The sequence below is a fragment of the Leuresthes tenuis genome, unplaced genomic scaffold (genome assembly GCF_036924035.1).
Source record: "Leuresthes tenuis unplaced genomic scaffold, fLeuTen1.0.hap1 SCAF_3, whole genome shotgun sequence".
NCBI classification, from domain to species: domain Eukaryota; kingdom Metazoa; phylum Chordata; class Actinopteri; order Atheriniformes; family Atherinopsidae; genus Leuresthes; species Leuresthes tenuis.
In genome coordinates this window covers 26,695,011-26,711,684 of record NW_027325357.1, presented here as the reverse complement: position 1 = coordinate 26,711,684, position 16,674 = coordinate 26,695,011, and the positions used below count along the sequence as shown (strand labels likewise).

Genomic DNA, 16,674 nt, shown 5'->3' with positions numbered 1-16,674 from the left:
GGGCCAGTGGAAAAAACAATGCGTTGTGTTTTAGGTGGGGTTGTTTCTGCTTTGATTGGGAACGTCCTGCTGACAGGAGCAGCCCAGCAAGTTTACAGTAGCTGTGACATTGCTGTTACCTTTATTCAAAGTCCTCCAGCTGCAGCGAGCCCTCAGGAAGCCCAGCACAGGCCCGCATGGGCGGCCGGCGGCCCGCAGAGAGGGGAATGAGCCCTGTTTGAGTTGGCAGACGCTCCCCTCTCAGGGAACTTTTGCTGCCTCTGCAGAAAGGCCAGTGGCGTCGACTCTGGCGGGGCGGCGGTGATTCAGGGGGCAGGATGGGCTTTTTCCACCTCTCCTCCCTTTCAGGAAACACATTTTGCCGTTTCTTCCCTGTGTGTTTGCAAACGGTGGGAAGGAGTTAAGGCGAAGGGGCACGAGGCGCAGAATGACACAGCTCAGCTGTGAGCGCCTGACCACTAACATCGTGATCAAGCCATTACAGATGTCTGCATTCTGAATAAAAACATACTCTATTTTTATTTTCCCACCGGTGCTGTGGGGATTCACTCTTTTAGAAGCCGGTAATTAGAAAAAAAATAGTAGTAGATCTAAGGTTAGGGAGGAGCAGGGTTTAAATGCAATTAGAGCAATTCCCAAATGAGTTTGGACTCAGTTATAGTTTTGGGAATGTATCGTTATTTGTTTAATCTTGTTTAAGATGCTAAATGTGTATCCATTGATATTTAAAGGGGAACACTGGGGGTGATGTTTAATTCTGCCGGAGTCTATATTAATTTGAACGTGTCCCTTCACTACTGCTCGCATACTTACCTCAGAGGTGCATGTGTGTGTCATCAACCCAGCAGCATCACGGATGCGATGGCTATTACTGAATAAGGTGATTGTGGGGGGGGGGAGTGTTGTTTTTTTTTATCTCCATAATTCAAATAATTTCCCCCATTTCTCTCTTTTTCCATTCCACCACTCTCAACTCACTACTTCCACTCCTACCTCCTCCTGTCTTCTTCTACTTCTTCTTCTCTACTGCAACAATCTATCTGCTGCTTGCTGGACCAGCCCGGAGACTCCAGTGCTGACGTCCTGTGGAGCCAGAGATCAAAGCACGGTGAGTGCCTCACACTGACATCAGCAGACAGCAGTGAGAAGAAACACAAGTCAGGTGCCAGCTTTTGCACCAATTCTTTTTTAAAGAGGGGCATTATATGAAAATAGTTTTAGAGTTTGAATGCCCCAAGGTGATAAGAAAGGTTTTGCATAATAACTGATGTCCTCATTTCCTGATGCAGTTGTTCATTGACATGAGTTTGAATGCAGAGCTTATGCTGACAGTGACGCTGGCCCCCGTCCGTGGGAGTCCTGTTTAAAGGGAACTTTGAAACCTGAAAAGTGCAGAAAACGGCAGCTGGCTGATGTCTGCATCCCCAGACTATCCTAGAAGTCATTACTCCTCGTGTGGTGTATAAACACGTCAAAAACAAACAATGACCCTGGGCAGACTCCACACTGCAAAACAATTTCAAAGCCGGCGGTGTAGTGTAAACACAAAACACGGCTAACCTTCACGCAGGGAAGACTTCACCTTAAACCTGCTGTTTGTTTTATAGTCGCTCTCGACCTTGGTCGGGCGCAGTTTACATCTCCGGTTCTGCTTAGGTCGACGTAGCTGAGGGTTTGTGTTGACATCGAGGTCGAATCTTTCTGTAGAACCCTCCAAAGAGCTGTAATGGTGCGTTTTGATCCAGAAATATTATTTCCATATATTTTTCAATGTGTGATACAAACATCAGTGTTTTTTTTTGTTTGTTTATTTTTGCCGTTCGTAGAAAAAATAAAGCTTTGAAATACTCTTCAAAATATAAATAGGACAGGAATGATAATCACATGTGACTGGAGTGATATTAAGTGCTATAGATACTTAGTTTCAGGGTATAGATTTCTCATACCGGCCCTACTCATCTAGTACAGAACACTCATTTTCTTCTTTCACAGACCTTTCTGTCTCTGTTAGCTCCTTCACACTGAGCCGGGGGTGACCGCGCTGTGTTGTGAACCCGTATTTTTAATAAAGCCCAGCTGCTGAATGATCAAATAGAGTCTCTAATTAAGGCCTGAGCGTACACCCGTGTAAAATTCTCTCTGGAATGCTAACAACCTGTGATATTTTCAGAGGAATTTGCAGCGCAGGTCTCAGAGAAGGGAGGAGAGCCGAGTGTTGTGGGCTCAGAGAGAGGAGGGGCAGTGTTCATGTGGCAAGCCAACATGTTGTTCACATCCGTGTCAGATCGAGGCTAATGAAGGACAGACTGATCCTTGGATGCAAGCCCTAAGTAAATGATCCCTCTTTGAATATATTAGAGCCCCATAGAAGTGTCGTGCCTCCCCGCTGTGCCTCCTCTGCTGCGCGTTGTCTTGTGGGATGATGAGGCCGGTCGAAACGGCAGTCATGGTGTTCGATCACGCCGTATCCTGTTCAGCCTGATTTCAGCGTGTTTTACAGCAGCAGCCGTACATTGACTTAGTGGTGAGGCTCTACACTCAGTGATCATTTCCAGGTTAGTGTGTCTGCAAAACAGTTTGATAGTAAATGGAAAGTATGAGTGTTGTGTCATTTGACAATGTAAATGAGCCACCTAAAATTTTTTCCCCACCCTCTTAAGAGGTACTGCATTTACATAACAGGCTGGGGTTTGACACTCATGCAAATTGTTCACGTAGAAAAACCTTATTTTTTTCTCAATTTCCAGTTTTTTTGTTTTTTTTAATCTTTCGTTTTGGGTCGAAACGTTTTGTTAATCAAAACATTTTGGAAACAAAAAGAAAAGAATCGGAAATAGATGAATAAGAAAACCAGTTAAGATTAAGAATAAAAGCTTCCTTTCGCAGAACTTTTTCAAAGCGTTTTATGGCCGCGCTGTGCATGGAAATGAATCCTAAACTTGTAATTATGTGGCACTTTTGAATATTAATTGGAAAGACGGAGTGAAATGTGAATTGTGAATGCAGCCCTCCTAAACTGCTGCAGCATTCCATTAATAAATACCTCTCAGCTTCTTTAGTGCTGGGCTGGTTTCACTGACTGAAACAATGTCGTTTGATTTTCGCTGATATAGCAAGTGTACTTCATAGATGGATGGATTAGATGGATCCAATTAGCCATGGTCATTGCTCATGTATTTAAGCTGACAGTGGAAGTCTTGTGTAGAATAGCCTTCATTTTGGTAGTTTTTTTTTTTAAAAAGAAAAATCCTCCTGCAAAGTACTTTAAAAGCCCATAAAGAGCACATGGGGAAGAATGCACACTTGATACTGATTTGATATACCGCTGTAGCAAATTTTCTTAATTAGACGAGGGAGAGGAATAATTGATTTTCAATAGATAATATCAAGTAATCGTGAACTCTTACAGGATGATAAAGTGATGAAGATCTATACCTTCTTTGTTTTCTTTTATATACAATCAACACTGGATGCACTTCTGACTTTCACTTGAGATTTCACATGGGGCGTGTTAATGCATTTTTTGTTGATAGAGAGTCTTTACATTGTGCAGCCTGCACAGTTTGCAGCAGGATATGAGAAGTGATGGCTCAGGGCATCAGCTGCACGGATGCACCTTGTGCGTCGACGCCCCCCCGACCCTCTGAACGACGCGTATCATGCTGGCCTGTTTGTGAGCGCGAGCCCCTGTTTGTGAACATGAAAGGAGCGATGAGAAGCACATTGGCCCCGGTCGCGCTCCGCTCACAGACAGGCACGACACGACGTGACAAGCAACAGATGCGTCACACAGGCCGAAATCAAATCAGCCATCCAGCATGGACCTGTGCACGCCATCAGACATGTTTGCTGTGATGAGGCAGGGAGGCAGCGAGTGCTGCTGGCAGATGAGACAAGGCAGCGCCTCGGCTGCTCCCAGCTTCCTGTCTGGAAAAGGACAGGCCTGTTTGTAGGCTGCTTTGACACTCTGAGTCACTTTGTCATCTGGGGTGCTCGCTGCAGCTCTGATCACATGTACACACTGCACTCAAAGAGCGTCATATCAGCCGCGTGACAGGTAGGCTCCCAATGAGACAACAGCCAGAAGGGATGTCCTTTTCAATACTCTGTCAGAGTACAAACGCACAAGACAAAATAACATCATGTAACGTCATTCTGAGTTTTCTTTCTTCAGTTTGGAAAGCAGTTTGTAACACAGTGTCGTTGGGGCTCCTGCAGACCAGAAAGGCCTCTAAAGTCACACTCAGTCCACCATGATGTCCACTTCATGCAAACCGCTCGTTGTGTTTGACGGGCAGTAAAAGGGCAGCGTCCGTTAACTTTACACAGCGAACACGTTAACGCTAATCTGAGAAGCTTAATTTGACTGATGCCTCCTCCCTGTAAGAAAATATTGCGGCTTCACGTTGAGATGTGGGGAGAGAAACGGGGATCCATCATCAGAACAAGCAAATGAATGAAGCTGCAGCAACAGCTGCCTGACTGAGCACGTACTACAGACTGTCACCCCCACATCTGTTTACCACTTCCACAGCCACATGAGTGTTTATATCCACGGGTGTAATTGAGCTATTTTCCTGAGGGCAGCTGTAACCCGCACTAACTTATATTCCAACTTTCCATTAAAGCGTGGGGGGAAGTTTTACTGATCGTAATCACGTCCAGCAACACTGCTATGTAAATATGGCTTATCAGCTCTGCCAATTTGGTTAAGTGGCACGTACGTGGGTGATTCACACATCCAACTCTGTGGTTCTGTCACGGGCCACATACAGTAGTCATTTATTAAACATAGGTAACTTAAATTCTTAACAAGTATGTATGCGGCAGGAACATAATCATGAAAATCACCGTGTGTCAAACTCGTGCTGTGTGGGAAAAGATGCAAATACACAAACACACACACACACACACACATGCAAGGTCTTCAGCCTGCCACGAGGGTAAACTTAACTGTTCGCATTTAGCATGCACAGTATATGGAAATTGAAATGAGAATATCTAGATCTAAAACATACCATTCAAATGTTAACACCAAACAATATAATGCGTTATGGCTTTCAGTATTTGCATACAACTCTGTTTGCTTCTGTGAGCTGGGGATAAAACAAGGAAGAGAGAGGGAGAAACACTGAGTGGAGGATGTGGAGAGCACAAACAAAGCCTTTGTCTGGCAGTCATAAGGAAATGATACATGATAACTGTTCAGTTCACTTTTAACATGTCACTGCAATTAAAAGGTAAAAACAGCTTCTGTTGAAGCTCCACACTTTTGGAATTATTAGTGTTCAGATGTTGTTGTCAGTTGAAATGTCTTCTACATGTTGGAGGTTATAAAGTCAAATTTGGCCATTTCTTTGTCAGAGCACAGCTTCCATTGTAAAAATGATATTATAAAGATGAGGTTTTTAATACAAGTAAAGACGTAAATGGAGAACTAAGCAACAGTTGCAGGGAATTTGAATGGAATAAAGACAACATGCAGTTACTGTGTGGAGATAATTTGCCATTCGTGACACGCTGTGTGGTGAGGTCAGATGCAGCATAGCAACAGTTAAAGTGAAATGTGAAGTCTTTAACCTCACAATTTCCATTAAAAAACACTGAATTATTAGCTTCTTTCAGTGAATGACTCGGACACTTTATATTTAGCAGATTAGCAACTGAGATTTACAGGGGTCGCGACACTGTTGACGATGGTCGAATGAGATGTGGTGTGTTTGAATTCAGGCCAAAAAAAAAGAAAACGAAACAGATGCAGCACGGAAGGAAAAAACAGACAATTCTAACAAGCTTGAAAGTCAGTATTCGGTCTGAGCACCTTTATTCTTCAGCACAGCCTGAACTCTCTCAGACAAGCTTTCTTTAAGTAGTCTTCAGGAACAGTTCTCCAGGCTTCTTGAACGACATCCCAAAGCTCCTCTTTGCCTTTTATTCTGTCAGATGCTTCCACACTGCTTCAATAATGTTGAGGTTCTGGGGAGGATTCATCCCTCCATAAGACCTGCTGCCACTGATTTTCAGTCCACTTCTTGTGTCATTTGGCATAGCTCAGCCTTTTCTCCCTGTTTCCCTTCCTTAAGAATGGCTTCTTGACAGTCACCCTTCCATGGAGACCATTTCTAATGAGGCTTCAGTAGATGGATCAACTGACGGTCCAGATGCATCTCTCGGGTTCTGTGTCAGGTCTTTGCTGGGTTTTTTTTCCTCTTATTTCTGATGGACACCACTTTCAGATACTGTAGATAGTTTTTTTTTTCTTTTGTCACTCCACTTTCCTCAAGTTTTCAGCTAGTAGCTCTATTAGTAGTATATTAATGCACCTACAAAAAAAATACCAAAGAGTCTAAAGTCTAAATATTTCAAACCGGTCCTTTTCTAAGTTGTCTGTTATGTGGAGACACAACACACTTCCACCCCTCGGGTCAGGTTTCTTTCAGTGGCTTAACAAACCAAAAATGTATATTCCACTGAAACTGGTCAGGTATCAGTACTGGCATGAAAATAAGTGAAAAACACGCCAATATCTAAGGAAAGACTTTAAAAGCCCGGAGAACGAGACCAGTCCGGCTGCTTGGAAGCAAAATATGAAGAAATGGCTCAAAAAGTGATCATATTTTGTACTGCCCTTTCACACTTTAATAGGATTTTTTTTGTTTAAAAAAAAAAAAAAACCAAAGGCAATTCCTCACCTTTTCTTTTTACTTTCCTGTCTTCCATTATCACTGGCTGTGAATCTGAGGGTTAAACGAGGAGCAGATTGATGCAGAGGAGGAGAAGGACCCAGCCACCGTCTGACAGGGTTAAACATGGTGAAGGATTGCCAGTCCAAACAGTGACATCTGTGGGCGCCACAGCACTCGCTGCTTTTAGGTGGAATCTCTGACTCTCCTAACTCCGTATTCTGTGCAGTAACGTCTCTCTGTAATGAATATTTCAAGGAACGAGGGAGGCTGTTACTTGACGCCTTTTCACTTGTGTTTAAATTTAGCTGGTGTCATTGTCCAGCAACGTGATTAATAGTTTATCAGTCTCCACTATACATCTCTATGAAATATCTCTTTCCATCTGTCATTAAACTGCACATAGAAATTGGTTAGATTTTCAATCAGGCGTATCTTACACAAGGAAACGGTCATTAAAATTCACTCTCTTGTAGGTAGAGTAAGTCTTTCCAGCACTGTGTCATCAGCCACTTTCCAACTCAAAAATCCTTCCCTTTGTCTTTCTCTGGGTGATAATTAGATTGAGACCTCAATCAGGACGCAGTGTACAGCCTTAATGTGGTTTTAAATAAGCCTGAGGTGTGTAGCAGCGAAAGTGGGTTTTGAGAGAGAGGGCCCCACCGCGAGGGTTGGACCAGAGAGCCACAGACTGGCTTCCCTGTCAAATAAAGATCAGGCCTTTATTTCAACATGTAATCCCTGTAAATCTCCCATAGAGGAACTTTGGCAGCGCAGGGCTTCCAATGGCACAGAGGCTCCACCGTGTGCGTGTCTTCTTTATCCGCACATGTGGAAACGGCTACCTGTGCAGTGCCTGCTTAGTGCATTTAAGTCTGGACTGTAAACCAGACTGAGCTGAAACAAGAAGGTTGCTATCATTTTTTACACCATCCATTTTAGCTCTCCATGCTGCACCTCACAAGAAGGAGCTCCCAGGGTATTGGAGTTTGACTTTTTCTTCTTGCTGCGCCGTATTTAGCCTCGCTGGTGCTGTGATTTGACTTTTCGAGTTTTATTTTCCCACATTTAGTGATGAAACGTCTCCAGTATTTTCGACTCAACTCCGCAGAACATTCATTATATTGAATTATTAATGCCTGTATTGAATTATTGAGGGAAGATAATTTCTGATCAGATTAATATTAACTCCCCGTGAAATATTAATGACTAATGTTAGAAATGATGATCCTACGGAACCATTAATTTAATCATAAACAGACGTAGTAGTGGTGGTGGTGGCTTGGACTCAAGTAAGCCGGGGCTGCTCGACTCTTTCATGGCAGCTTCCCGTGAGGTTGGTGAATATTGGAAAAAAATGTTGCTGCAGTCTACTTTGTTCTGCTCATGTCACCGGCCCGTCCTGCCCTGGGGCTGACAGCCGCGTCACAGAGGGAAGTTCACCAGCATTTGTCCACAGATGACCTGAACGGTGGTCAGGGGAAACGCTCCAAAGACATTTTGGTGCTGACGTGGAGCTGCTTCCGTTTCCACCTCTGCTGATTGGCAAACTCACCTTCATGTTATCTCACCTTTGAACAGAATCGGCCCAAAGTCAATCTCATCGTGTTCGTTTAGAGCAGGTTTGCTCTGTTTTGATCGATGAATGATATTTAGCCATGTTTTGTTTTAATTCTTCAGTTTGTTGTTACGATCTTCCTGCTGTGTTAATGGAATATTGAAATCAGAGCAAGAAACAAACCATCACTTGAACATAATGATAAGCACCTCAAAAATGATGGTTAGACTAATTATGTTTTAAAAGCTAATGCCAGCAGAAACATGATAACAAAGACATTAAAGACCCCCTATTCAAAATTTGATAGCCAGGGAGAGGCAAATTATTTCAAATATTTGATATTTGAATTATTTTCAAATGAACTAAGACATGAGCAGAGCAGAGGCGAGTAGTTTCCCCCGGTGATCCTCCTTTGTTTCCTTGGTGTCTCCAGCTCATTAATGTTCGAAGCATGTGAGAGAACCAGACCAGACTCGGTAACCCGTGGCCGGGTGACACCTCAGACCTCATACACAGTCACATGCGCATGCACAAAAATCCCTCAGCTGCTCGGAGTCCACCGACTCTTTCAGGAAGTGACGGCCGAGCTGTCCTGATTAAAATGACAATAGTCTAATTAACTCGACCTCGGTGTCAGCGCAGTAAACGGCTGATGACCATCCAGTTCCTGTTTGAAAACCCCTTTGACTCCTCATTGTCCAAAAATATGACTTTTTTTTTTTTTTTTCAGAAAATTGCCTCAACCCCATTTGACAGGATTTGCTAATGGCAATTATTTCCCATAAGCTAATTAAATCTAGGCAAAGTTTTCTGTTTTTTTTCCCTCCTGCGGTAGAAATCCTCCTCCGCAGTCCTTCAGGGATTTGTCATTTGGAGTAGAATATCACAAGCTCCTTCAAGCGGCGTTACTCGTTTAGATTATATACCATTCTAACGCGGTGACTTGGTCTTCAGCCTGATTTCATTTCAAACATTTTCAACGGAGCCATTTGACACCGACTCTGGTGCCTCCCCACCCCCCCGCCGTCGGTCAGCAGGTCAAGCAGCTTGATTAAAAAAAAAAAGAGTTTAAAGGCCGAAATCACCCTTTAAAAACTACCAATATTTGAAAAGGAGACTCCACTTTAACCTCTCTTAATCTTCTGCATTGTTTGATGGACTCAAAAGTGTAGAGGGAATAAAAAAAAAGAACAACAAGTCAAAAAGAAAAAAAAGTTTAATGAGTGAAGAAGAAGCTGCTTTTTGTTCTGTTATCCTTCAGCTGGTGATTAAGGTCTATAGGGAGATAATTACGCTTTAGTGTGGAGTTAATGAAACGAAAACTTCTCTTTTCTTGTGGAATGGAAGGGCAGATCTTTTTGTACTGGTATCTGCAGACATCTCCCACCCTTGAGAGGGCACGCAGAGAATTGGTTTTTGTTTTAAGGTTGCAGCCCCCCCTCCTCTCTCTGCTGCCTGTCACTCTGTGGCTGATATGAGCGGTCTGTGAATGAAGCCAGAGCCAGTGATGTCTGTCTCTGCTGTGCTGTTGCATGTGCCTGCCTGTGAATGTCGGGCACGCTGGCAAACATCAAATGGGAACATCACAACAGGTCATCAGGGATGTGTGCTAATTTGAATAAAAAAGGGCAAAAAAACAACAAAAGGAAGGAAATTTGTCTTCATTTTAAGTGTTAAAACATTGCAGTGTTGTTAAAGCACTCCGCTTCCAGCAGCAAGCATGTGTTTGCCATCAAATGACCCCGCTTTGTTGAACATGAAAGGAATGCGCAGATTTGAATTTATTACACAACAACACGGGAGCCATATGTATCATCTGACTTCAGATGGCCCTTTTGAACGAGCGGAGGTGTTGACCACGCCGCCGTCGTCTGGAATGCTGCCGAAGCCGTGCAGCACAAGTGGCGGCCAGAGAGCGCATATTAAGCTGTCCTTGTGGAAGTTCACATCTGGTGTGTGTGGAGGTGTGTGTGTGTGGGACAGCACCCCCTCCCCGTCCCCTCCAACAGCACTCTCACATTTCATCATCTGTTCTCCAGCGCCAGGGTGCTCCGGCACAAGTTGGCCGCTCTGGATCCATCTGTTGTTATTATTTTCCACTGATAATTGGCCTGAACAATGGAATGCCTGTGTCCCCCTCGCCTTTGAAACCATACACCCTGTTTATTTTCCAGAGGTCTCATTCCTGCTCTCCTTTCTCTCTATCTGTCTCTCACCCCCCACCCTCCTGTCAACCAGTGTCACCTCACCCCTCATCCTCTCATCTCCCTGTCCCCTGGTCCAATTTGAGAGGGCTTCACGTGAAAACCACACCTTTGACTGCCCACCTCAGTATGTGTCACTTCTCTCTGGATTTTCTGGATGGGATCAGCTCCCTTTCTCCCACTTTTTTTCCTTTTTTTCTTTCCTCTCCAGGAGATTCCCCCCACTCCACACAACTCTGCATTCCTCTCCTAAAAGGACGGGAGAAAGATGGATGAAGAGAATAAGAGGGGAGGGGGAGTGGGCACATAAGAGTCTTCAGAAAGCAAGTTGTTGGACAATATGTGCTGGTGTAAATCAATTTTTCCTGCCTCTCCACCAGGAGGTGTGTAGAGGAGGATTTCTAAGGAGCAAAAAATTGCAAGGTGTACTTTTTTTAAAATGGGAGAACATCACTTAATGAAAACCTACACCAAAAAAGTGACCCACATAAGTTAATTACATGTAATATTGTACATTTTAATTAGCCTTTTACGTTGTAATTAAGCTGTTTCATGTCGAAGTCTTCATGCTCTGCACAAAGCTATTATTGAATTTCAGCAATAAGTGACACGAGTGGAAGTGACAGCCCTATTTGTTTAAATGTTGAACAGTCATATTTACTCACTGACGGGGTGTAAACAGCCTCCAGCTCAGGCTTCTTCAAAAATCTTCCTCTCTTCTCATTAGAACATTTGTGTGGATTAAGAAAGTGTCTTCTTTTTTTAAAATATTTTCATTCCTTCCTTCTGCTCTGTCTTGTGTGACTGTGTTGGTGTTCATTTGTTCTGCCTGCTCTGGTCTAATTAAAAGAGGCCAGGACAGGTAGGGCTCTCAGCAGGCAGCTGCTCTGTGCCACTTCTTCATTTGCTGAGTGTTTGTGTTTATGCAAAGGGGGCCTCTTCCTGCATATTTAATCTAGAGCAAGGCACCAGCTTTTGTTGTGTTTTGACCACATACCTCCAGTCCCTCTCAGCTCTGCACTCTGGGCTCAAGTTCACTCTGGCTCTCTCTCTCTGTCTCTCTCTCTCTGTCTCTCACACATACACACACGTGAAACACACTTAACTACCACACGCTACTTCAGCTACTTCATACCTGCCACTTACGCTTGCAGCTTTCTCCTCTTCAGAAGTGGATTTCAAACATCCAGTGCTTGGAGGGAATCTGAATCAGTGTTAAGTATCATGAACATGATGAAAGTCTGTTTAGCAGTTCTTTGGTAAGTCTGTAAAGATTCCATTAAGTTTCCCACACATTCTCTCATTCACCCCCACCCCCTTTGTTTTTTATGGGACTGTGGTGGGTGAAAGTGTGTTTGTCTCGCTTAGGGTGTGTTCTGTAAGTGATTGACAGGGCGTATGTATATAGTTTGTACGTAGCAGTGACTGCTGCTACCAACAGGGTGCTTAGTTTGTGTGTACACGGTACTATTGATGTGTAAAGGCTGCATATGCTTTGAACACCGTGTACAAGTTCATGTTTTTCTGTGCTGAAGGTGAGAGTGAGTATTGACCTCATGTTGATGTGTGAGGGTATTGGCTCCTCCCTTCACTGACTGCATCTTGTTCTGCCTTTGCTGTCATCGGTTTATTAATGTTAGAAGTGCACAGGATCTGCGGTTGGAGAAGAGCGGGGACCCCGGCGAGAGCAGAGACCTGCAGAGGTGATGGTCCTACTTTTCAGGGTGAAAAGGGGCTTGATGTAAAAAATAGAATGGCTTAGTGTTCATTACGCAGGTTATCCTCTGGTACACTGGATTGTACGGGGCCTTTCCCCAGACCCAGAATCTAACTCACTGCCAGTTTTTGGTGTTTCGCCCTCTAAAACGCAGGCTCCAACCCCTAAAAGGCTGCACTCTTTGCTGGGCCAGAGCAAAGAACCGCTTATGTAGGGCGCTGGAGGCTGGGTGATGAGACACACCACCCGAGTAAAATGTCACAACCGCCATGATCCAGCAGAAGGCCTGTTCTGCTCAATCAAGAGTTAACAATGAAGAACTGAGCAGAAACGCGATTGTGAAGTCAGAGCAGCAATGCCGGCATGTGAGCTCAGCAGCCCCTCTTTCCTGTGCTGCCCACAGCACGGAGCAGCATTTATAGTTGCTCTTTTCAGCTGGACTTACGCAGGGTTTGCAGCCATGTTTCTGAACGCTGTCGAGTGTTCATATCGAGTGAACTCGTATCGAGTGTTGATATCTCCAGCAGGCGTTCATAGATCCAACTCGAATCAACACGCACAATTCCCATTTACAGCACCGTCCGTTGCAAGGAGCGCTCACATACGCTGATGGTTAAAAACAGCGTTTATAAACCAAAGTGGTCATAATGAGACAAACTTTGTGCTCTGTGAAAGTAAACCGTCTCCCTGCACTCTGGACCGCTGCAGAAATTCAGAATACAGTCAGTGATAGCAGGACGTTCAGGTTCACATGTATTGGAAGAGATGTTTTAACGTGACATAACGACATGGCCAACTGTGGAAAATGAGACCAGCTCTTACACTGGCCTTACACCAGGAAAGGCATGTGGACTCCTGAAGTTTTAAACAGCGAGTGAAAGGTGTCAAAATGACAACCCGAGAAATATTCTTTCTGACTTACTGCTTCTGCCAGTTCTTTATAGAATCAGCTTTGAATTGGCTCTAATACCGCCCTGAACTCAAACTGCTTTGGTTTGAAAGGGGTCCACATATATAAGTGCTCATCAAGAGTGGTGTTCATTCTGTGTCTTCTTCTGTCTTTTTAATGCGTGCATTATAATAGTGAAAAGAAATGCGGGGCTTTGTTTGTTTTGGGTTGGACAGGATAACTCTGTGTGTACTTTGCTCCTTGCTCAGCAAAATCTGAAGGCAGGTCTGAATAATGGGGGGGGCTGACATTCACCAGTGTTCTGTTGCCTTTTGAGCTCAAGAAAATAACTGATAAAAAAAACCCAAAAAGCAGCCCGAATAAAGGCCGGCTGGTTTGAACTTGGGTTTAATTGGTGGATTCTGAGTGTGTTTACGTGTCTGAAAGTGCTGTTGTGTGTGTGTGTGTGTGTGTGTGTGTGTGTGTGTGTGTGTGTGTGTGTGTATACAGTCTGTTTGGGTGTTACATCATAACGCCAAGATGCTGCCAATCACATCAAAAAACAACTTTTTTCAAATGCTGACTTTCTAGTCTTTATGAGACTTGGGTCATGTTTTTCATTTTAATCAGTCTTTCTTAATAAAAAGCCAGAAGAAAAGAGGGAGAAAATAGTGTGCAGTCAGCCCTTTTAACAGATCATATCATACAGTACGCAGCTGCATTTGTTGAGAAGTGAGTCATGCTTTAGATTTTCCTGTGTTTTGGAGCGCAGACACTGGCTTGGAAAATATTGTGCACACACCCTAAAAACAAACACCAGTGACCCTGTGTGTTGATATCACCGTCTCCACACAACCGGAGCGCTCCTACGCCCTCTTTTTATTTACACAGAGATCCACCAGCCTTGAGGTGTGCCTTGAGGTGTATTTAGGTTTTTGTTGCGTTCAAACACACCGAGGTCCTGATGTGAGAAATAGAACCTATGAATGAACTCAGATGCTGGTCCAAACAACCAGGATGAGCTGCGGAGAACCCGAGACAACTCTGCCAGCCTCCTATTGACAACCATTGAGCTGAGCATTAATTAATATGGTAATGATGTGTGAAGGTTCATTACGGGCCGCCACAGAAGTAGCCGCAGATACAGTATTAAGCATGCTTAGAGTAATTAATGGAATAACTTTACGTAGTGGTAAATATTCATGGGCCCTCATCTTTTTGTCTGCGCTGTGTGAAGAGAGAGGATAGCCTGTCCATTAGAGGAGCTGAAGAGCTGTCCACGGTGAATGCAGGTTTTTTTGTTGGGATTGCATGCGTTTCATTGGAGGGGTATTAATTCATATTTTGAACATGCAATCTTTCAACAAAAGCCAAAGGCACTGATAACATGGCTGGGACTAGAGAGCATATTGTGAAGCTGCGGCCCCTTCACAAATAGGTGAGCCCACTTCACAGGTTTGTGGACAGAATACAATGAGTCTCTGTTCGTGCTCAGATGTAACTACAGCCGTTCATTATCATAGCAAAAAACCCTTCTGATTGTACATTTCCACTGAAAATAGGCAGTTTTCCGCGCATCCCCCCCCCTCCAAACGGCTACAGTGATACCCGTCTTATTTGCATTGAAAACAGAAACATGTATTTGGATAATCTGATCCTCTAAAGGTATCGCGATAAGGGTTCTATTGCACACAAGTGCCTTGCAGCTACTCTGAGATATTTCTTTGTCAAAAGTCATTTGTTTTTCTATTTTCCACTTTGTTTAACTCAGCAGATCTGCAACATCATCTCAAGACTAGACAGGAGAACCTTGCAAAATGCTCCTCAGTTTCCTTTGTCTTTTAAAATTGTTGCATTTTGATTCCTATTCTCGGCTCAGGCCTCTAACTGAGCATGCACATAACCCACCTAGGCGGGTAATTATCTCAACCAGGAGCTGTTCCATTCTCTAAAATCTCAATGCGGGAGTGCGTGATGGACTCGGTTTTCCCAACCGGGCAAAGCAGCGTGTGCTTGTTTATCCTCACCCTGCGATCTCTGCACCCCCACTGTTCCAAATGGCAATATTACAGCCCTGTGCTGTTTGAAATGGAGACAATTATCTGTTTAGGTATTACAAGATGCGCTTTATATTACAAGGAGAAAAAGGCGTACAGCTGCTATCAGGATCCTGTTGTTGCCTTTTCTCTCCCATAGAAATGTTCCATCATTAAAATGATGGAACATTTATCTAAATGGATGTTATGCATTGGGTAAACTCATTTAGCTCCCAGGGCTCTTTCAGGTGATGGGAATTAATGATGTTTAGTAGTTTGAAACTGAAAATATCTGTCATTTGTCACCACTCGCCATTGATTTACGATTCCATTGATGATATGTTAATTGAAGTGTAATGAATCACAATAATAGGGTAGTTATGTGGGAATGGTCCATTTTTGGCTGATTGTTCAGCCCTCGGTAGAGTTCAGAGTGAGCTGCGTGTTGACTTGCGTTTTCAACAAGGACATTTAACTCGTAATTAATGCTGAACCAGGGCTAGTTGGGCTGGGGCGTTTTTTAAATTTTTAATCTCTCCTCACTCTGCTTTAGATATACTTTTGCACAAACGCCCAGCCACAGTTTTGACTGCCAAATGTAAACGGCAAAACAGCGGGAGAGGGGAGTCTGAGGGCCCCCCCCCCTTTCCTTTCATATTTGGATATGCTTTAATGCCTTTATTCAAATTCACCTGTGATAGTGCCCCACAGTCACTTCTCAGTTTACCATAAAAATAAGCTTTTGTTTCCTTCTCTCTCTTCCCCCTCCATCTTCCTCTGCCTGGGTTGAGTGCTCAGTTGGGAAAGGTTTGTGCATGCAGATCAGGGCCGCTCAAGGGACTTGAGTCAGGGCAGAGCAGGTACAGAGACGGCGTGCTCACCAGCAGGGGGGGCCGAGAGGAGCGTTCGCCATCACTTAGATGAAAAGTTTTTGTCTTGCAAATAGACCTTGCTCTCACAGAATGCCCCATTGTTCATGTGTTATCATCAGTGGGTGTAGTTATAGTTAACAGACAGATGGAAATGCAAGGATGACAATAGTAGGTTTACAGGAAGATAAGTGAGAGGTGCCTTCTTCCCTGGTCGGAGCTGTAATGGTGGCTCTCACATTCCTTGCAGCCGAGGGAGGTACACTGACTGGTACAGCTTCATATAAACAAAGGAAAGCAAACAGCACAGGAATGCAGAGGATTGATTTCTTTCTGATGATTTCTCAGAACATATTCGACCGCTTTGCGCACGTTATCAAGTCTAATCAATAGCACCCGGCTGCCTTGTTGGTACCATTTAGTTCTACACCTGTGCTTTCTGTGTTTCTATTTAATACACTTCCTTGTAGGTGTTGATGACAAGCGTCATGTGTGGTCATTATTTCAGTAAGTGTAAATAATTCTCCATTTTGTGTCTGCAGGGTGAGGAGGCAGTTTTACCACCGCTGGAACTGGGGATTGCTTTGGATAAGCAAGTCATCGTAGAAGGTAAACACACAATCATTCACCCCAGCCGCTGTATGTGTGTGAATGCTCTATTGAATTGGCTTAATAATTAACTAAATGCAGGGTGGTTTTCTTGTTTGTGTACTGCATG

At 43.9% G+C, this 16,674-nt stretch overlaps 1 protein-coding gene across 6 annotated transcripts in view; it reads left to right on the top strand.

The window, feature by feature from the left end:
* The window catches only part of foxp1b (forkhead box P1b), a 154,507-nt gene that overhangs the window by 37,840 nt on the left and 99,993 nt on the right, over nt 1-16,674 (top strand). For 5 of the 6 annotated variants that reach the window (XM_072382843.1, XM_072382841.1, XM_072382842.1 and 2 more), the window contains 2 exons: nt 1,060-1,108; nt 16,499-16,565. The gene's annotated coding sequence lies outside the window, so the exon portion shown is untranslated. Of the gene's footprint in view, nt 1-1,059; nt 1,109-11,589; nt 11,705-16,498; nt 16,566-16,674 lie in introns of those variants that run through there. The other variant, XM_072382844.1, reaches the window with a different exon arrangement.